Source organism: Staurois parvus, unplaced genomic scaffold, assembly GCF_062004578.1.
Source record: "Staurois parvus isolate SC_StPar_1 unplaced genomic scaffold, SC_StPar_1.0 ptg001374l, whole genome shotgun sequence".
NCBI lineage: Eukaryota > Metazoa > Chordata > Amphibia > Anura > Ranidae > Staurois > Staurois parvus.
This window is the reverse complement of record NW_028319170.1, coordinates 118010-140668: the sequence shown is the minus strand read 5'-3', so window position 1 is coordinate 140668 and position 22659 is coordinate 118010. Positions and strand designations below refer to the sequence as shown.

The following is a 22659-nucleotide window of genomic DNA, read 5'->3' as shown; positions in this document are numbered from 1 at the left end:
GAAGCTGAATCACCTTATGCAAAGTTTCTAAGTTCCTTTTAGAGAGCAGGTGCAGTGCACCTTTCAGGCATCTCTGATGTCAAATGCCCTACCACTTCTTCTAGTCAGCCTGATCATGTGCAATACTCCCTACTTCCAGTGGCTTCTGGCTCAGCAGAGTCAGCTGGTGTAGGGTATGCAGCCCAGGGATAGGTGACCCAGATTTCTGACTCAGATTCGGGACTGGAAGAAGGTCATGTGGAAGCAACTAAAGCAGCAAAGTTTAGGCACTCTCTAGAGGAAGTCTGACCTTTTTGGGAATTCATTTATACTGTATGAGACCTTTTGAGATTCAGGATGGGGTAGCTCCGCTCTCCAAACATGATTTAATGTACCAAGGCTTAAACAAAAAAGTCTAAAGTTTCTCCTTTCCAGTCATGACGGACATGATTATGAAGGAATGGTCAGAATCATGGGGGAGAGGCCCTGAAACAGGGGATAAACTCCACGCTAATGTCGGAGGCCCGCAGAGACAGAAGTGCCAAGCCCTGAATACGGGGTACGAGCCCAGTATCTGTTCCAGATTAATGGCAAACTGACCGGCCATGAGCTGCAGCCAAAGAGCGCGGGATGCCCTAGCGAAGCATGCTTCTCACATCCTCTAGAGCTTTGAAGGTCAGTAGCCAGGTTTTAACCTAGCAGCTCTCCCCCCACTTTGTGTCTTTTTGCCCCATGTTGGCATTGTGTCCACAGTAGCATTTGCTTTTGGTAGAGTAGGACTGGCCAGAAAGGTTTATTCAGACGCAGTCCAGATGAATACTACTGAATACTACTACTAGCCATGCTGTACCCCAGATAAATAAGAACCTTCACAGACGGTAATCATGGAAGAATTATTTTATTATACAGTCACAGGAACAACACAGATGGATCTTGTATCAGGCCCTTGTTACATACAGGCCACTACACAACTTACTGGCCATTTTGATGGCGACAAATCCTTTGTAGGCGTCCTGTACCACGCCTTCATTTCCCCAGCTCTCCGCCATCTGCACAGACTGTTCATCATCCCCTGTAAGTAGATGACGGGACAGGAAAAAAAAAAACAGAAAAGGACTGCTCTCTCGGTCCCTGTCCCCTCTTCAAGTCCCTGGTCCCCCTCTCTCGGTTCTCGTCTTCGGTCTCTCCGATCTCCAGGGCTGCTGATAAAAATGGTAGAGCCGGCCCTCCTGTATCGGACCTGACCAGCTCAACAGGGGGCCCCGCCACCTGACAGGAGGGCTGGCTGTACTGCCTTATCACTGAAACCGATTCCACTGTGTCTCGGCCTGCAGCACAGCGAGCAGCTCCTCCTCCTCCTCCTCCTCCAGACAGCTTTTAGTTGCTGCAGGGAGCCACGGGAGGATCAGTTCCATTATCTGCACCCCCTCTGGCAGTTCCGATCACCCTGTGCCTCCCACCCCCACATTGTGATCACCCTGTGTGTCCCCATCCCCCCAAATCAAGTCCCCCAACCAATCATCCTTTGTGTGCTGACTCCAGAGGTGAGGGAGTTGGGAGTGGGGAGAGCTGTGAAATAACCTTACCTAATGCCCATCCCCCTCCTTCCCCAATCATAGAGCTCTGCCAGTCTGTCTACCTTACATTCCAGCTTCCTGCCCGGTTCATCCTCACACTGCTGTCTGCCTGCTATCCTACTAACTACACCTTCCTGTAGCCTGCTATCCTACTAACTACCCCTCCCTTTACCCTGCTATCCTACTAACTACCCCTCCCTTTACCCTGCTATCCTACTAACTACCCCTCCCTGTACCTTGCCACTGAATGCTGCTATCCTACTAACTACCCCACCCTGCCACTGAGTGAACGCTATCCTAACTACCCCTCCCTATACCTCGCCACTGTGTGCCTGCTATCCTACTAACTACCCTCCCTGTACCCTGCTATCCTACTAACTACCCCTTCCTGCCACTGTGGAGGGAGGGGGGTCCCTGTAACAGCAGCCCAGCCTCCCTGTCAGTCTGGCCCCCTTGTGTCTCTTAAGTTGTCCTGGAAGTCCACAGGAGGTCCATGCTGAGACTTGCAATCCCCCCGCCGAGCCCCGGGCTCCTCCTCACCCCCTGAAGACGGAGCTCATCTCTCTGGCCAAGGCTCTAACCTCCGGGAGAGAAGCACAGCATGTCCCCGGTCTGGTAACCTCCCGCCCTCACAGCACTTCCGGGAACAGGGTAAGCCACGCCCCTGCATGAAAAGGGGGCAGAGCTCTAGCAGAGGCACCTGCGCACACAGAACCTCCGTGTCACCCCATCCCCCCACCAGTTTCGATCGCCCTGTGTGACCCCATACCCCCCCCCAAGTCAAGTCCCCCAAGCAGTCATCCTTTGTGTGCTGACTCCAGAGGTGAGGGAGTTGGGGGTGGGGAGAGCTGTGACCGAACCATACCTAGTGCCCATCCTCCTCCTTCCCCAGTCATAGAGCTCTGCCAGTCTGCCTACCTTACTTTCCAGCTTCCTGCATTCTGCCCGGGTCATCCTCACACTGCTGTCTGCCTGCTATCCTAACTACACCTTCCTGTACCCTGCGGCTGGGTGTCTGCTATCCTACTAACTACACCTTCCTGTACCCTGCCGCTGAATGTCTGCTATCCTACTAACTACACCTTCCTGTACCCTGCGGCTGGGTGTCTGCTATCCTACTAACTACACCTTCCTGTACCCTGCGGCTGGGTGTCTGCTATCCTACTAACTACACCTTCCTGTACCCTGCGGCTGAGTGTCTGCTATCCTACTAACTACACCTTCCTGTACCCTGCGGCTGGGTGTCTGCTATCCTACTAACTACACCTTCCTGTACCCTGCGGCTGAGTGTCTGCTATCCTACTAACTACACCTTCCTGTACCCTGCGGCTGGGTGTCTGCTATCCTACTAACTACACCTTCCTGTACCCTGCGGCTGGGTGTCTGCTATCCTACTAACTACACCTTCCTGTACCCTGCGGCTGAGTGTCTGCTATCCTACTAACTACACCTCCCTATACCCCGCCACCGAGTGCCTGCTATCTTAACTAGCCCTACCTGTACCCAGTGGTGTATTTTGGTATTGTGCTGCCCTAGGCAAGACGGCAGACAGGATACAGGAGACGGTCAGAGACTGCTGACATACTAAAGGAGATGATCAGAGACTATGGACAGGATACAGGAGACGGTGGACAAGAGACGGTCAGAGACTGCTGACATACTAAAGGAGAGAGAGGAGGGGGGGGGAGAGAGAGAGAGGAGGGGGGGGGGAGAGAGAGAGAGGAGGGGGGAGAGAGAGAGAGGAGGGGGAGGAGAGAGGGGGAGAGAGAGAGAGGAGGGGGAGGAGAGAGGGGGAGGAGGGAGGAGAGAGGGGGAGAGAGAGGAGGGGGGAAGAGAGAGAGAGAGGGGGCGAGAGGGAGTGAAGAGAGAGGGGGGGAGCGAGAGGGAGTGAAGAGAGAGGGGGGGGAGAGGGAGTGAAGAGGGGGGGGGGGGAGAGGGAGTGAAGAGGGGGGGGGGGAGAGGGAGTGAAGAGGGGGGGGGGGGAGAGGGAGTGAAGAGGGGGGGGGGGGAGAGGGAGTGAAGAGGGGGGGGGAGAGGGAGTGAAGAGAGAGGGGGGGGAGAGGGGGGGAGAGAGGGGGGGGGGGAAGCATACACAAGGCTGGCTGGAAGTGTGGGCGGGGGTGACACAGGAGGAGGAGAGGCAGCTTTCTCTCTGCTCTCACGCCTGTATGTGGGGGGGGACTGTCAGCACTGGGGAGTGCATATGCTGCTGACAGATCCCCTGCAGTGCTGGAGGGGGGCCGTGGGGGTGCATGCAGGAGATGGATAGCGGAGGCACATAGAGCAAACAAGAAATGCACAGTCCTCTATGTGCCACCCGTCTCCCTCTCCAGCCGGCTCCATGGCTGACAGGTTCTCTGTCTCCTCACCACCTGTTAAGTTGTCCCGGAAGTCCATGTTGAGACTTGCAGTCCCCCCGGGCTGCTCCTCACCCCCGGAAGACGGAGCTCAGCTGTCTGGCCGAAGCTCTATCCTCCGGAAGAGAAGCACAGCATGTCTCCAATCTTGTAACCACCCGCCTTCACAGCACTTCCGGAAACGGGGTAAGCCACGCCCCCGCGCGAAAAAGGGGCGGGGTTCTAGCAGAGTCACCTGCGCACAACAGAACTGCGCACACAGGACCTCAGTCAGAGCCGGGATTTGCTGGGAGGAGGACGCAGAATGGAGAGCGGGAGGAGGCGGAGTCCGGAGGAGGAGCGGCACACCCCCGGCCATTACCTTCTATCTAATACATGTAAATCTTGTTCCACAGAGTCACCGCCAATCACCGGATGTCGCCAAACTTGTAACCACCCGCCTTCACGGCACTTCCGGGAACGGAGTAAGCCACGCCCCCGCACGAAAAAGGGGCGGAGTTCTAGCAGGGGCACCTGCGCACAACAGAACTGCGCACACAGGACCTCAGTCAGAGCCGGGATTTGCTGAGAGGAGAACGCAGAATGGAGAGCGGGAGGAGGCGGAGTCCGGAAGAGGAGCGGCACACCCCCGGCCATTACTTTCTATCCAATACATGTAAATCTTGTTCCACAGAGTCACCGCCAATCACCGGATGTCCCTGAACGGGTAACGCTACACCCCGAGAACTCACTGAACAGGGGCGGAGTCCACTAACAGGCACACCAACTTGTTGCCATGGTGACAGACGCCATCCCTTATTTCTCCCCCAGAACAGATCCTTCCTCACCAATGGACGGGATTTCTGTTTGGGAAGTTTGCTTGTCATGTGTGCCGTCCAATCACATCTCTCCCATCTCCGATGACGAGCGCGAGCCCCCTATAAGTACTACAAGTCCCCGCATGCCCACCTTAGTCAAGAAGAGGACTTCTACCACTGGATGGATCCTCCCTCCCAATGTCCGTATACAGCGCCGTCCTCTGAGAGCCGGGCTGAGGGGAGGACGGAGAGCCAGAGCTACCTGAGCCAGGAGCGGGGAGCCCGGTAAGAAATCCCCTTCTATCTCCTATTATTCTTCTATCTGTGATTGGGGGGATTTTATTATTGTCTGTTATTAGCGATTCTATCTACTGCTAATATTTGATTATTGTTTATATCTATTATTCTTCATTATATGTAATACTATTCTATTTATTGTTTATTAATATTGATTATAGCGATAACTGCTATTTATATAATAAATAAAACAACAATATAGATTTAAACAAGAAATAGAGATTAAACAATACATAAAATAATAAGATATAAATAGTAATAATAATATTGATTATACTTATGATTATTTTATTATTATCTAATATTAATATCATTGATGAGATCTGGTATTATTATTTTATTATTGATTTATTGTATTTTTATTATTTATTATTGACTATTTATATCTTTTTTTTAATTATAAAGCATAAAAATAAGTTAACAATAGTACATATAGACATAATCAATATCTAGCTTACTGATCAATATTTATTGCATTATCTATTTTATTATCAATTATTATTGATTATATCTGGTATTATTATTGACTTTTGTATTTTATTATTATTGATTATATCTATTAATATAGTATTGATTACTATTTTATTACTATTATATCTATCTGTTCTTTATTGTCTTAGTTTATTGATTATATCTGTTGTTAATATGGTATTATTAATATTGTTCATTATTGATTATCTTTTATTGTTTTATTTATTTTTAGATTTTTTTTTTTTTGTACTTTACCTATAATTTTTATTGATACAGTTAACTGCTTGCCGCCCTGCCACTGTATATATACACGTGTGCAGGGCGGCACTCAGGCGCAAAACCACGTTTTAAAACGGGTTCCGCGCTCCCGACGTTTTCGCCGGCAGGGGGGGCGCGTACGCGCGCTTCCGCCGACTCGTGGGTGACACCATTCGATCCCGGAGGGATCAATCATTAGATTTCAGCCAGTGATGGCTGGCTGAAATCAGATGATCGGTCCCTGTCCTATCCTGTCCTGTGTTGAAGTTTACACAGGACAGGATATGATGTCATTCTTCTCTGCCTGGGCACATTCATCCCAGACAGAGAAGAAGACACAGTAAAAGTGAGTAAAACAGCACATACCCACAGTTAGAACACACCTAGGTCACATTTAAACCCCTGATCGCGCCCCCCCCCCCAGTTAGTGTTAGCGCCCCTCCCAGTTAACCCCTTCACTGCCCTGTCACCAGAACCGATTTTTACTGATCACTGTATCAGTGTCGCTGGCGACTTCCGATAGTGTTAGCGCCCCTCCCAGATAGCGCCAGTTTTCCCGCCGTTACACCAGTAATCCCGTTTAACCCCTTGATCGCCCCCCTAGTTAACCCCTTCACTGCCCTGTCACCAGTGTCACTGATCAGTGAATCGATTTTTACTGATCACTGTATCAGTGTCGCTAGCGACTTCCGATAATGTTGGTGCCCCTCCCAGATAGCACCAGTTTGCCCGCCAGTACACCAGTAATCCCGGTTAACCCCTTAATCCCCCCCCCAGTTAACCCCTTCACTGCCCTGTTACCAGTGTCACTGATCAGTGAACCGATTTTTACTGATCACTGTATCAGTGTCGCTGGCGACTTCCGATAGTGTTAGCGCCCTTCCCAGATAGCGCCAGTTTGCCCGCCAGTACACCAGTAATCCCGTTTAACCCCTTAATCCCCCCCCCCCCCAGTTAACCCCTTCACTGCCCTGTCACCAGTGTCATTGATTACAGTGAACAGATTTTTACTGATCACTGTATTAGTGTCACTGGTGACTTCCGATATTGTTAGCGCCGCTCCCATATAGCGCCAGTTTGCCCGCTAATGCACGGGATTTTTTTTTACCAAAAACATGTAGCAGAATACATTTTGGCTTAAATTTATGACTAACTTTGAGTTTACGATATATTTTTTATAGCTGAAGGTAGAAAATATAGTTTTTTTTCAAAATTTTTGTGTATTTTTTTGTTTATAGCGCAAAAAATAAAAAGCACACAGGTGATAAAATACCACCAAAAGAAAGCTCTATTTGTGTGAAAAAAAGGACGTAAATTTCGTTTGGGTACAGCATTGCATGACCGCGCAATTATCATTTGAATTAGTGCAGCGCCAAACAGCAAAAAAAGGCCTGGTCATTAAGGGGGGTAAATCCTCAGGAGCTCAAGTGGTTAATATTTTATGTATTATCTATTATTTGATTGCTTGTTATATCTATTATGGATCTCTCATGGATGTCACATCTGGAGTAGCTGCTGTGTCCCAACTGAAATCAATTGGACTGCCTGCATGGGGATGCATGGAACATCTGTGCATCCCCAAGCAGGTTAAAACAGCTTCTCATGGGTATTTGCTGTGGGATGCCCCATGTGAATATGGTAATTTTTTTGTGTTGCAATTAGGGTCAAATTTTTTTTCTATTTTTTTTTTTTTTAGGCTAGCTGGTAAGCGTGCTGGGAAATTTCAGTTTGCTTGTATTGTGCAATGCGCTCCCATGTGCACCTTACTTCAAAAGCTACCGTATTTGCCGGCGTATAAGACGACTTTTTACCCCTTGAAAATCTTCTCAAAAGTCGGGGGTCGTCTTATACGCCGGTATACGGCATACTGACATTTTTTAGGGGGGCGGCGCGGTGCCGCCCCCCCCTTCCAACGGAAGGGACACTAAGTACAGGGGTTGGGAGGGGCTGCTGTCTCTTACCTGGATCCGGTCCCACGACGGTCCAGTCCAGGAAGCGCGGCTGCTCCTTCGGTTCGGCCACTGGATGTTCGTGCGGCTGCTCGGCTCCGCCTCCACACCGGTGATTGGCCGCCAGGACTGTAGCTTAGGAAAGACACACAGGCGGCCAATCACCGGCGAGGGGGCGGAGCCGAGCGGCCCGGCGAAAATCGAGTGCAGGAGCAGCAGGTAAGTGTTCAGTGTAGAGGTGCTGCTGCAACCACATATGCTGGCTGCAGCAGCACCATACTGCAACAGGGGTCAGCAAGTGTAATTGGTGTCAGTGGGAGGAATAGTGCCCCATCATTGGTGTCACTGATACCAATGATGGAGCACTATTCCTCCCACTGACACCAATGATGGGGCACTATTCCTCCCACTGACACCAACGATGGGGCACTATTCCTCCCCCCCCCCCACTAACACCAACGATGGGGCACTATTCCCCCCTCTCACTGACACCAATGATGGGGCACTATTCCACCCCCCACTGACACCAATGATGGGGCACTATTCCACCCCCCACTGACACCAATGATGGGGCACTATTCCACCCCCCACTGACACCAATGATGGGACACCATTCCTCCCACTGACACCAATGTTGGGACACTATTCCTCCCACTGACACCAATGATGGGGCACTATTCCCCCCACTGATACTAATGATGGGGCACTATTCCTGCCCCTGATACCAATGATGGGGCACTATTCCTGCCACTGACACCAATGATGGGGCACTATTCCTCCCACTGACACCAATGATGGGGCACTATTCCTGGCCCTGATACCAATGATGGGGCACTATTCCTGCCACTAATACCAATGATGGGGCACTATTCCTTCCACTGATACTAATGATGGGGCACCTATTCCTGCCACTGATACCAATGATGGGGCACTATTCCTTCCACTGATACCAATGATTGCGCACCTATTCCCCCCACTGATACCAATGATGGGGCACTATTCCTGCCACTGATACCAATGATGGGGCACTATTCCTGCCACTGATACCAATGATGGGGCACCTATTCCCCCCACTGATACCAATGATGGGGCACTATTCCTCCCACTGATACCAATGATGGGGCACTATTCCTCCCACTGATACCAATGATGGGGCACTATTCCTGCCACTGATACCAATGATGGGGCACCTATTCCCCCCACTGATACTAATGATGGGGCACTATTCCTGCCACTGATACCAATGATGAGGCACCTATTCCCCCCACTAATACCAATGATGGGGCACTATTCCTGCCACTAATACCAATGATGGGGCACTATTCCTGCTACTAATACCAATGATGGGGCACTATTCCTGCCACTAATACCAATGATGGGGCACTATTCCTCCCACTGACACCGATGATGGGGTACTATTCCTCCCACTGGTGTGCATTGGAAGAGGGGTAGTCTTATACGGCGAGTATAGCCCAAACACTACATTTTAGCAGGAAAAGTAGGGGGTCGTCTTATACGCCCAGTCGTCTTATACACCGGCAAATACGGTAGTTATTAATTGAGGTGGTTAAAATGCCTATATAGCTTGTTCGCTGGATTTGGTGTGGGGGGGGACACCTTTAACCCTTTCACTGCCAGGTCTGTGGATGGGGGCGTCTGTATATCTGACAAGTATACCAGTATGGCCGGGAAAGACTGTAATGCAATGCGATCTGGACTGGATTCCATTAAGTGGAGCACAGGGGAAATATCAGATGTTTCATGAAAGAGTATGTGTCACCAGAAAAATCACCACATTAGGGGACGTTTTGTCCACTGTGAAAAAAAAAAAGTTAAAAAAAAGTTTTCAATTGTAAAAAAATTTAATTTACACCCAAGCATCCCCCCCCCCACATGGAAAGTCAGGGGTGCCTACGCATAAAACGTTGATTGTGCTACACTTTACGTATCCCGGTGCACACCGGGAGTGAGAGCAATCATTCTAACAGCAGACTCTGACGAATGCGGCGTCAGACCCCTGACCTCCTCACCAAACTCAAGACCGAAGGACTAGCCAATCTAAAACCGTGATGTCACGTGCGTAACAATGCCAAGCCCAGCTGCACTCTGCACAACAATTTTCCAGCTAATTGGACCACAATCTGTGTACTGGCAGCCTGGGAGCGATTGTTACTGGGTCAAGTTAATTACGCAGTTAACCCTTCACACTGCCACCACCTCCTTTTTGTACAGAGAATGAGGAAACTCGATGATATCAGCTATAACACTATAATGGTTGAGATAATCGTCTGTATAACACGGTCACCGCAGGCCGGTTATACAGAGGGTCAAACAGAGTAGAGGCAGGAATTTGTAAATTGCAATAAAGAGCTATAGAAACAGTTCAACGCTTTCAGAAGGAAAGATTTATTACTAAAAGGTCAAAAGGGTGCAATAAAAATATTTACAGAAAAAAGATGTAACTAATATATATACATAAACATACAGAGAACAACAGCACAGCAAAGGGATAACAGAGAGAAGTTAGAGGGTTAAAGTACTTGCCAAAGTCCTGGGTTAGCAGATCAAGTTTCAGAGCGAAAGGGCATGCGTCTCCCCAGGTGGTTCTGATGTTAAAAGGGAGAATTCTTCAACTTCCTTTCTTAGGCTTGACAGCCCATTTTGTAGTTCCCTAGCAGGGGGTGTCTCTGAAGTCAAGGACCAATACCTCGTTTACGGAGGGAAGGTTTGGGCGTAGACCTAACCTAGAGCCAAAATCTCTTATAGTTCATATTTTGGCTCATAACTTTCTCTATGCAGAAGTGACATTCCACCCGCGGGTAAATTATTATGCAGACACATCTGAGGAGTGGGTAGATATGAAATAGATATTTGAAGGGTTCCAGAGATGTAGTTTTCTGCTTTCCTAGGTATTCCAGTCAGGGAGTGTGACCTATCAAACTGTTTGTCTCCTCTGAAGATATGTCTGGTTTTTATGTAGGTCAGGTCCATAAATATTGGGACATCGACACAATTCTAACATTTTTGGCTCTATACACCACCACAATGGATTTGAAATGAAACGAACAAGAGGTGCTTTAACTGCAGACTGTCAGCTTTATTTGAGGGTATTTACATCCAAATCAGGTGAACGGTGTAGGAATTACAACAGTTTGCATTGTCTTGGAAATTCGTTTTCAACAAATTTTTCCTTACCGTGAGTAGCTCTTTTGAGATGTGGGGAAAAATGGAGCTCCCGTGACCCAGGAATAATCAGATGATACTCTCAGGTTGGAGGTTGAATTCACTCTGTCTCTGGCTCTAACCCCAGACTCTTGTTTTATTAAAAGCACACACACGCCCCCCCACACGGGGGGTCAGGTCAATCCCCTCCCACAGAACAATGTATAGGGGGTGTCCATACACGAGAATGTCCATCCTGCTTGGAGTGTAGTGTTTCCTCTTATCTATACTGAAAACCAGTTAAACCAGTCCTCCCCTCCCCCATAAGCTCTCTGGAGAGCAAGCTTCCCATCCTTTACATGCTATCAGCTCCTAGTAGTATGTTCACTCTCTGTACAAGCATCCCCTAGATTAAACCGTGTCAGTCTGTATCTGAATGGGCCCGATACGATCTTTATTAAAACACATCCATCCAGATACAGTTCAGGTCGGTAGTGGCTTGTAAGATATACATGAGCCTACACGCGGAGTTCGCACTGCCTGGCGCCTGGCCATACGAAGTCCATGTGGTACTATGCTGCTGATATGTGGATACAGGCCCGCGGCATTGGCATCGAATGCCGTGGTGGCATACACGCCAGTCTATAAGCGCAGATCTGCCATCTCATCCATTACCGAGCTGAGTACTGTAATATATACATTGCAAATGCGCATGGCCTAATTGCAGCCTTCAGAGCTTTAATTAAGCCACACAAGAGACATATGAATAACACTAATATATGACACATTTAAAGTTCAACCTGTAATACAAAATTTCCATGACAGCACATGTGCCTCCCACTTGTTAAGGGACCAAAAGTAATGGGACAGAATAATAATTCTAAATCAAACTTTCACTTTTTAATACTTGGTTACAAATCCTTTGCAGTCAATTACAGCCTGAAGTCTGGAACGCATAGACATCACCAGACGCTGGGTTTCATCCCTGATGATGCTCTGACAGGCCTCTACTGCAACTGTCTTCAGTTCCTGCTTGTTATTGGGGCATTTTCCCTTCAGTTTTGTCTTCAGCAAGTGAAATGCATGCTCAATCGGATTCAGGTCAGGTGATTGACTTGGCCATTGCATAACATTCCACTTCTTTCCCTTAAAAAACTCATTGGCTGCTTTTGCAGTATACTTTGGGTCATTGTCCATCTGCACTGTGAAGCTGCGTCCAATGAGTTCTGAAGCATTTGGCTGCATATGAGCAGATAATATTGCCCGAAACACTTCAGAATTCATCCTGCTGCTTTTGTCAGCAGTCACATCATCAATAAATACAAGAGAACCAGTTCCATTGGCAGCCATACATGCCCACGCCATGACACTACCACCACCATGCTTCACTGATGAGGTGGTATGCTTAGGATCATGAGCAGTTCCTTTCCTTCTCCATACTCTTCTTTGGCTTTTAAAGCATCACCTATAGAAAATATAGGGTACTAAAGTTGGTCGCCATTTCATGGCCACACGCAAATTTAAGGTTTAACACATTGGGTATCTGTGAGGTGCAACCTTATCTTTTATATTTTACAAAAATTAAATTGGGTAATTTTATTCCGCTTGTGTGTCCTAAAATTTACTTTTTGTGTATTTTTTATTAATATTATAATCCATGATTTATATAGCACCAACAGTTTGCTCAGCGCTTTACAATATAAAGGGAGACAATACAGCAACAATACAGTTCAATACAAGAGGGTTAGGAGGACCTTACAATCTAAGAGGGAGGGACTGGTGGTACAGAAGGTAATAACTGTAGGGGATGAACTGATAGGAGAAATAGAAGATTTGGTTATTAGATTCCTTAAAGAGAGGGTTTCGGAGATCGCGTAAAAGTGGGCAGAGTAGGCCATAGTCGGAAAGATTGGGGTAGAGAGTGGCAGAGGATGGGGGAGGCTCTGGAGAAGTCCTGGAGACAAGCATAGGAGGAGGAGACAAGGGAGCTAGAGGACAGAAGGTTGTGGGTGGAGCAGAGAAGACGTTTTGGGTGATATTTGGAGACAAGATTGGTGATGTAATTGGGGGCAGAGTTAGAAATGGCCTTATTTGTTATTGTTAATGTTTTGAATTTTATCCGTTGGGCAATGGGAGGCCAGTGGAGGGATTGGCAGAGAGGGATGGCAGACATGGAACAGTTGGCAAGGTGAATGAGTCTGGCAGCAACATTCATCATAGACTGAAGAGGGGATAGCTTGTGATGAGGTAGGCCAGTGAGGAGGGAGTTACAATAGTCAAAGCGAGAGATAACAAGGGAGTGAATAAGTTGCTTAGTGGTTTCGGTGGCTAAAAACGGGCGTATTTTGGAGATGTTGCGGAGGTGAAGTGTACAAGATTTGGACAGTGACTGGATTTGGGGCTGAAAGGACAGATGGGAGTCCAGGATTACACCTAGTACCCTGGCATGAGGGGAGGGACTGATGGTTGTATAATTGATCTTGATGGAGAAGTGGCGAGGAGGAGACAGAGTTATAGGTAACACTGAAGGAGTGCTGCGATAGGTAGAAGGAGAACCATTAAAGTCTCGGAGGCGAAGGGAGTGGAGTTTTTTGAGGAGGAGGGGATGGTCAATAGTATCAAAAGCCGCAGAGAGGTCAAGAGTATGGAGTAGTGGCCATTGGTTTTAGTAGTTAGTAAATCATTAGTGAGTTTTAGTAGGGCAGTTTCAGTGGAGTGGAGTGGAGTGAGCGAAAGCCAGACTCTAAAGGGTCAAGAAGGTTGTTGTCAGTGAGGTAGGAGCTTAGAGGTAAACGGGAGCAGGGAGATGGGTCTTAAGTTGTTCAGGTTGGTGGGGTCCAGTGAGGGCTTTTTAAGTACGGGAGTGATCTGTGCATGCTTAGAGGGGAGAGGAAGGTGTCAGTAGAGAGGGAGAGATTGAAGATGTGAGTGAGGGAACATAGAATAGAAGAAGAAGGTGATCGTAGTAGTTGCGAGGGGACAGGATCCAGAGGGCAGGTGGTGAGATGGGCTTCTGAGAAAACTTTAGTGACCTCTTCGGTAGTAGCCAGGTTAAAAGAGAAAAGTGTTGAGGGAGGTTTAGCATAAGGTATGCTAAGTGGGATAGATGTCTGTGCAGTGGAGATGACCTCACACATTGCATCAATCTTGATTTTGAAATGATTGGCAATCTCGTAAGCAGTGAGTTACTGGGTGGAGATGGAGAAAGTAGAGACATGGGGAGGGGGGCAGTGTCAGTGACATGGTGGGGGCGGGCAAAGTGTCAGTGACATGGTGGGGGCAGGGCAGTGATAGTAACATTGAGTAGAACAGTCCTCCCCAAAGTCACTATCACTGCCCCCCCCCCATATCACCATTCTCCCCAGGTCACTTACACTATTCCCCCCCCCCCCCGAAGTCACTGACACTGTCCGATGTTGCTGCAGATAATTTGGCATGTAACAGCCCCGACGACCACTCAGCATGTAAGGGGTTAATAATTCTGTTTTCCCGGCCGATCCTGTGTCCTGCTGCCGACCATTCGGCATGTAAAGTGTTAATTTAACTCAGGTACATGTTCGGCTGCAGTAGTTCGGTGATCGGCTTGTCGTGCCTTATAAACCGGGGATTCAGGGGATACGGACTTTCATGGGATACTCATCTTGCCCCTACACCTTTCTCATTTCTCTCTCCTTTCTCAGTCTGGGACCCCCTGGCTCTCTCTGTCACAGAAAACCCCCAGGTCCATGCTGAGACATGTAGTCCCCCGTCTCCCCTTTCACACACTCCCGTCTCAGCCGCAGCCAAGAACTTCACCATATCCTCCTAACCTGCTCTGACAGGACTTTCAGAAATAGGAGAAGCCAATCTCAGAGACAGAGCGTGGCAGGGTCGGAGTCCAAGCTAAGGCAACGCCCACATATGTCACCTGTGGCACGCACTAAAAATCTCTAAGTTTATGGCAAAGTTTGCTGGAAAGGATATATAGCAGTGTGCAGAGGGTTGTTCCTGGATCTTCCCATGTCTGTGTGGAGCACAAAGGTGCCATTTTACAAATGTGACAACGGTTGCACTGTAGGCCCTAGTGCAGCTCTGACAGAGTCCTCTTTGGGCTACTTGTTGGGATTTCTTGAAGGTGAAAGTCAAGCTTTCGCCTGTAGCCTCTAGAGGTTCTCTAAAGGTTGGATGTTTCTCTGGATAATCTGTTGTAGAGAGGAGGAGAGCTTGGTACCAAAGCCAATGTCTGAGACAGGGAACCAGCTCAGCACCAGTGTCCTAGACAGTAGCGTCCTAGGCCCTGAAATAGGGGATGAACTCCTCGCTAATGTTGGAGGCTCTACAAGACAAGTGTGAGAGGCCCTGAAACAGGGGATAAACTCCACTCTGATGTCGGAGGCTCCGCAGAGACACAGGAGTGCAAAGCCCTGAATATGGGGTACGAGCCTAGTATCTGGTCCAGATTAATGGCAAACTGACCGGCCATGAGCTGCAGCCAAAGAGCGCGGGATGCCCTAGTGAAGCATGCTTCTCACATCCTCTAGAGCTTTGAAGGTCAGTAGCCAGGTTTTAACCTAGCAGCTCTCCCCCCACTTTGTGTCTTTTTGCCCCATGTTGGCATTGTGTCCACAGTAGCATTTGCTTTTGGTAGAGTAGGGTTTGGCCAGAAAGGTTTACTTTGACGCAGTTGGCCAGCTTAAACATGTATTGCAATATGTGTGAACTAAAAATCTCAATGTTTATGGCAAAGTTTGCTGGAAAGGATATATAGCAGTGTGCAGAGGGTTGTTCCTGGATCTTCCCATGTCTGTGTGGAGCACAAAGGTGCCATTTTACAAATGTGACAACGGTTGCACTGTAGGCCCTAGTGGAGCTCTGACAGAGTCCTCTTTGGGCTACTTGTTGGGATTTCTTGAAGGTGAAAGTCAAGCTTTCGCCTGTAGCTTCTAGAGGTTCTCTAAAGGTTGGATGTTTCACTGGATAATCTGTTGTAGAGAGGAGGAGAGCTTGGTACCAAAGCCAATGTCTGAGACAGGGAACCAGCTCAGCACCAGTGTCCTAGACAGTAGCGTCCGAGGCCCTGAAATAGGGGATAAACTCCTCGCTAATGTTGGAGGCTCTACAAGACAAGTGTGAGAGGCCCTGAAACAGGGGATAAACTCCACTCTGATGTCGGAGGCTCCGCAGAGACACAGGAGTGCAAAGCCCTGAATATGGGGTACGAGCCTAGTATCTGGTCCAGATTAATGGCAAACTGACCGGCCATGAGCTGCAGCCAAAGAGCGCGGGATGCCCTAGTGAAGCATGCTTCTCACATCCTCTAGAGCTTTGAAGGTCAGTAGCCAGGTTTTAACCTAGCAGCTCTCCCCCCACTTTGTGTCTTTTTGCCCCATGTTGGCATTGTGTCCACAGTAGCATTTGCTTTTGGTAGAGTAGGGTTTGGCCAGAAAGGTTTAGTTTGACGCAGTTGGCCAGCTTAAACATGTATTGCAATATGTGTGAACTAAAAATCTCAATGTTTATGGCAAAGTTTGCTGGAAAGGATATATAGCAGTGTGCAGAGGGTTGTTCCTGGATCTTCCCATGTCTGTGTGGAGCACAAAGGTGCCATTTTACAAATGTGACAACGGTTGCACTGTAGGCCCTAGTGGAGCTCTGACAGAGTCCTCTTTGGGCTACTTGTTGGGATTTCTTGAAGGTGAAAGTCAAGCTTTCGCCTGTAGCCTCTAGAGGTTCTCTAAAGGTTGGATGTTTCTCTGGATAATCTGTTGTAGAGAGGAGGAGAGCTTGGTACCAAAGCCAATGTCTGAGACAGGGAACCAGCTCAGCACCAGTGTCCTAGACAGTAGCGTCCGAGGCCCTGAAATAGGGGATGAACTCCTCGCTAATGTTGGAGGCTCTACAAGACAAGTGTGAGAGGCCCTGAAACAGGGGATAAACTCCACTCTGATGTCGGAGGCTCCGCAGAGACACAGGAGTGCAAAGCCCTGAATATGGGGTACGAGCCTAGTATCTGGTCCAGATTAATGGCAAACTGAGCGGCCATGAGCTGCAGCCAAAGAGCGCGGGATGCCCTAGTGAAGCATGCTTCTCACATCCTCTAGAGCTTTGAAGGTCAGTAGCCAGGTTTTAACCTAGCAGCTCTCCCCCCACTTTGTGTCTTTTTGCCCCATGTTGGCATTGTGTCCACAGTAGCATTTGCTTTTGGTAGAGTAGGGTTTGGCCAGAAAGGTTTAGTTTGACGCAGTTGGCCAGCTTAAACATGTATTGCAATATGTGTGAACTAAAAATCTCAATGTTTATGGCAAAGTTTGCTGGAAAGGATATATAGCAGTGTGCAGAGGGTTGTTCCTGGATCTTCCCATGTCTGTGTGGAGCACAAAGGTGCCATTTTACAAATGTGACAACGGTTGCACTGTAGGCCCTAGTGGAGCTCTGACAGAGTCCTCTTTGGGCTACTTGTTGGGATTTCTTGAAGGTGAAAGTCAAGCTTTCGCCTGTAGCCTCTAGAGGTTCTCTAAAGGTTGGATGTTTCTCTGGATAATCTGTTGTAGAGAGGAGGAGAGCTTGGTACCAAAGCCAATGTCTGAGACAGGGAACCAGCTCAGCACCAGTGTCCTAGACAGTAGCGTCCTAGGCCCTGAAATAGGGGATGAACTCCTCGCTAATGTTGGAGGCTCTACAAGACAAGTGTGAGAGGCCCTTAAACAGGGGATAAACTCCACTCTAATGTCGGAGGCTCCGCAGAGACACAGGAGTGCAAAGCCCTGAATATGAGGTACGAGCCTAGTATCTGGTCCAGATTAATGGCAAACTGACCGGCCATGAGCTGCAGCCAAAGAGCGCGGGACACCTCCAGCACTGGTGCAGGGGGGACACCTCCAGTACTGGGGCAGGGGGGACACCTCCAGCACTGGGGCAGGGGGGACACCTCCAATACTCGGACAGTGGGGACACCTGCAGCACTGGGGCAGGGGGGACACCTCCAATACTCGGACAGTGGGCACACAACCAGCACTGGGGCAGGGGGGACACCTCCAATACTCGGACAGTGGGGACACCTCCAGCACTGGGGCAGGGGGGACACCTCCAGCACTGGGGCAGGGGGGACACCTCCAATACTCGGACAGTGGGGACACCTCCAGCACTGGGGCAGAGGGGGCACCTCCAATACTCGGACAGTGGGGACACCTCCAGCACTGGGGCAGAGGGGACACCTCCAATACTTGGACAGTGGGGGCACCTCCAGCACTGGGGCAGGGGGGACACCTCCAATACTCGGACAGTGGGGAAATCTCCAGCACTTGGGCAGGGGGGACACCTCCAGCATGGGGGATACCTCCAGCACTGGGGCAGGGGGGACACCTCCAAAACTCGGACAGTGGGGAAATCTACAGCACTGGGGCAGGGGGGGCACCTGACACCTCCAGCAGGGGGGATACCTCCAGCACTGGGGCTGGGGGGGCTACCTTTAATACCAGGGGCCACTCCAGTACTGGGGGGGGGGGGGGCAGCGGCCACCTCCAATGCTGCAAAAGGGGTGGACACTGCCAAATCCAGGACAGAGGGGATACCTTCAATATGGGGAAAGAGGGGACATCTTCAAAACTGGGAAGGGGGGGGGGGACATGGAACATCTGACAGCTCTAATACCAGGACACATCCAATACCAGGGGCCACCTCTCCAGTACACCAGGATGGGGGGGACACTTGACACCTTCACAACCAGTACAGGAGGCAGGTCCCCTCCAGTACACGGGGGCGATATTGGACACCTGAGATAATAGGACAAGGAGAACATCTCCAATACCAGGGTGGAGGGGGACCTGACTTCTCTTAATACTGCAATGGTGGGGAGGTGGAGGAACATCCAACACCAGGGAGACAACACTTCCAGTACTGGGATGGCGGGGACACCTCCAATACTGGGGCAGGGTAGAAAAGTGATAACTCTAATACCAGGGGGATACCACCATTATTGGGACGGGGGCATCTGATACATCCAGTAATGGAATGGGGGAGGGGGCGGTATTTTAAATATCACAGAGACACTGCCATTTCTTGGGTGGGAGGTTCCCCACCAATACCTGGATGGGGGTACACCACCAATACCAGGAACTCTCTAACACCAGGGAGACACCTCCAGTACTAGGATGGAGGGGACACCTAACACTAGGGGCACACTTCTAATACTAGGATCCCTCCCAACACCAGGGAGACACCTCCAATACAAGGACAAATGGGACACTGCCAACACCAGGACAAGGGGTAGGGACACCTGACACCTCCAGTACCTGGATACGGGGTAATATCTGACACCTCCAATACAAAGGGGACCCCTATAGGACTGCTACTAATGATTGTTTTCATAATCGATTAGTTGGCCAATTATTGCTTTGATTAATCAGATAAAAAAGAAACCTTGACAAAAGTGTGGTGTATAATTTAGTTAGTATGTAAAGTTTAAAATAGACAATTTCTTGGATATCAATATGCAGTGGTAAATATAAATAACCAGCTATGTGGTTAAGGAACAAGATATCTTATCCACTCTGAGAATGACAGAAGAGACTTATATACTATTAGAGGTTGAATCTGGTACATATCAGACTCCATTTTTATTTAACCACTTCAAGTCCGGACACTTTTGCCTCCTTCCTGTCCAGGCCAATTTTCAGCTTTCAGCGCTATCATATTTTGAATGACAATTGCGTGGTCATGCAACACTGTACCCATATGAATGTTTTTTAGCATTTTTTTGAGACCAATAAAGCTTTATTTTGGTGGTATTTATTCACCAGTGGGATTTTTTTTGTTTTGCTATGTAAATGAAAAAGTCCACAAATTTTGAGTGTTTTTCTTATAAAATTTTTCAAATAAATATTTCATCATAAATCTTGGCCAAAATTTATTTTGTTATCTTTTTAGTAAAAAAAAATGCCAAATTAGTTTATAACCAAAAATTATCATTTTAAAAAATTTTTACATTTTATTATTTTTTTTTTTTTTACATACTGTCACTCTAGCAGTACAGTGTCACCATGGTGACACTGTACTACTTGTGGGGGATGATTTTTTATTTTCTTGTTTACACTGATTGCTTTTATACCCATAAAGGCTGTAAAAGCAATCATTTCTCCTTCTCTCTGACTACATTCTTGCATCCATTGAGAACTACTGTGTGAGCTGTGATTGGTCCCAGCTTGTCACATGGTACAAGGCTGTTCACAACAGCCTTGTACCATGTGATCTCTGTGATCATTCACAGATTTCACACGTAGTAAGCAATGATGTCAGAAGTGACATCTTACTTACTCCTAGATTGTTAGCTCCGTGGAGCAGTGCCCTCGAACCCCTCGTGTATTGTATTGTTACTGTACCCCACTAAAATGTACAGCGCTGAGCAAACTCTTAGCGCTATATAAATACTGTATAGTAATAATTCTTTGCATGTGATCACTGATTGGCCAATCAGTGATCACATGATTGGGACCTCACACAGAGGTTCTGTATGACGATCGGTGTTTCACTGTGTCCGGAGGACACAGCGGGCACCGGATCGTGGTGCTGTGCGATCCCAGGGAGCGCGCAAAAGCAGGGGGCGGGGAGGCCGTTTATAACCGGCCACTCGACCTTGCACTGCCACAGTCCGGCCATTTATATACAACAGTGATCCTTAGTAGTGCCTGCTGAGCTCAATGTGGTGAAATTCCTGCTGCAGCATGTGTACTTCCCTGACTGCTGCCCTCCCAGCTAAAGGGGGAACAGTTGAGGGGTGGTAAAAATTTGACTCAACCGTAGCATTCCCCAACCCCCCCAGTGTAAATACACCATTACCACACCAGTGCAGCCAGTCAGTGTCCCTGAACATCGCTATGTCACATCTGCCCCAGTGTTGACGTAAGGTTTTGTTCACAAGGGGCTTATCGATGCATACCTTGTGCAAGGGCCATGTTTACCTGCACAGGTGCTCTGTGCATCCCATGCAGGCAGTCACATTGATTATTGGGACACAACAGCTGCATGGACACAGCCGCTTTTCCCAATCCAACATCAGTGCAGGTGCATGTCCCCGAAATCACTGTCTGCATTTGGGGCTGTACACCTGCAAGGATGTCAGACTGGGGGCAGGAGTTCTGTGCATCCCCATGCAGGCAGTCCTATTCGTTTGGGCGTTTCTGCTGTCCTTGTGCTCCAGGGCCTACATAAATGAGAGAGGTAGTGAGGAAATGAGATGCCTAATTTACACCCTTATAAAGCTTGAAGGTTCTACTTTGATTTTGGGCCCCCCCCCCCCCCCCCCATGTGGGTAAGTTGTGAAAACGTCTCATGCATGTGCTATCCCCATACTAAGGAGGAGAAGCAGAATGTGTTGAGGTGTAATTGTAAGTGTGCCCATGCTGCTTATGTGAAAAAACTTTTTAAAATGACAACTTGGGGAAATGTTTTTTTTTTTTGTTTTGTTTTGTTTTTTTTCTTTCATTTTCTGAACAATTACAACTTCAAAAATGTTACTATGCCTCTTACTAAATACCTTGGACTGTCTGATTTAAAATTAAAAAAAAAGGGTAATTTGGGGGGTATTTGTACTGTCCTAGCATTTTAGGGCCTCAAGAAATGAGTTGGGCAGTCAGTACATCAGAATTGATCATTTTATGGATATACAGTATATACCATAGTTTGTATGTAGTAGAATGTATTTTGGCCCACATTTATGAAGAAATATTATTGGCAAAACTTTACAGACCGGAAATGAAGAAATGGCAAAACTTTTTTCCATTTTATATAGTGCAAAAAACAAAACAAAAAAAACAGTTGTGACTAAATGACTTAATACCACCAAAAGAAAGCTCTATCTGTCTCACAGATTGATATAAATTTCATATGGGTACAGTGTTGCATGACTGAGTAATTGTCATTCAAAGTACGACAGCGCTGAAATCTGAAAAATGGCCTGGGCAGGAAGGGGGTGAAACAGTCTGGTGTTCAAGCAGATAAAAAGTGTAACGTTTTGTATCTATAGTTGCTGCACTAAGCAAGAAAACTGTAAGATATAGAAACACAATTTATTTCCTACTGTAGCAAACCACTGGGCTGATTATTTTAAGTGACTTCTTATTTCTTTGCAGTTTTTTGGGAATATGGCTGCTAATCCTGAAAACGCTCAACTCTTGCCTTTACTAGAAACCTTGGAAGACACATCTACCTCACATACAGAACAGACAGATGCTTATCTTGCAATTGCAAAGTGAGTACAATTGCATTTTGGAGCTAGAAACATTCCAGATTGTTGCGGTGCAGAATATTGCAGTGGATGCAGGAATTGATTTACTAAGGAATACCTAGCCAATAAATGTTAGTGAACAAGGGGAGCTGTTTTCACTCAATACCAACTTTTCTAGTTGAACAGCCTATTCTTAAAGTGCATCTAAGCCACAAAAAAATGAATATATTGCAGCTTTCTAGTCCTTAGATGTGGTGGCTGCACTAGTTTTCTTCCTTTATTTTTTCCCCTGATGATCCTCCAGTAACAAAACTGCCGTAGGATGACAATGCCTACTCTTCCTTTTGTATCAGCAGAAACAAGACAGGACAACAGAATGCTGTCCTTCTCTTATTGTACATACCGGAGGGGAGTGCTTCTGTACACCTTAGAGATAATAGTTAGCAGAGTGCACAGTAAGTTATCAGCTCACGAGATTTCTAACAAGATCAACAGGTATTTTTTGCACTTATCAAGCAGATATAACAAAACCCTTTCAGGCTGAATTCACACTAGAGCGGACAGCTGCCAGAGTGCTTTACCTCTTTGGCAAGCAAATTCAGCTAAAACAAC

The 22659-nt window shown here is 47.9% G+C and overlaps 1 long non-coding RNA gene across 1 annotated transcript; it reads left to right on the top strand.

Annotated features, from left to right (window-relative positions):
- Window positions 1–3659: 3659 nt before the first annotated feature.
- On the top strand, window positions 3660–22071 carry LOC149436346 (uncharacterized). The gene is made up of 2 exons (XR_016308306.1): window positions 3660–4995; window positions 21953–22071. It is a non-coding gene; the product is annotated as an uncharacterized LOC149436346 (long non-coding RNA).
- The last annotated feature ends 588 nt before the right edge of the window (window positions 22072–22659 follow it).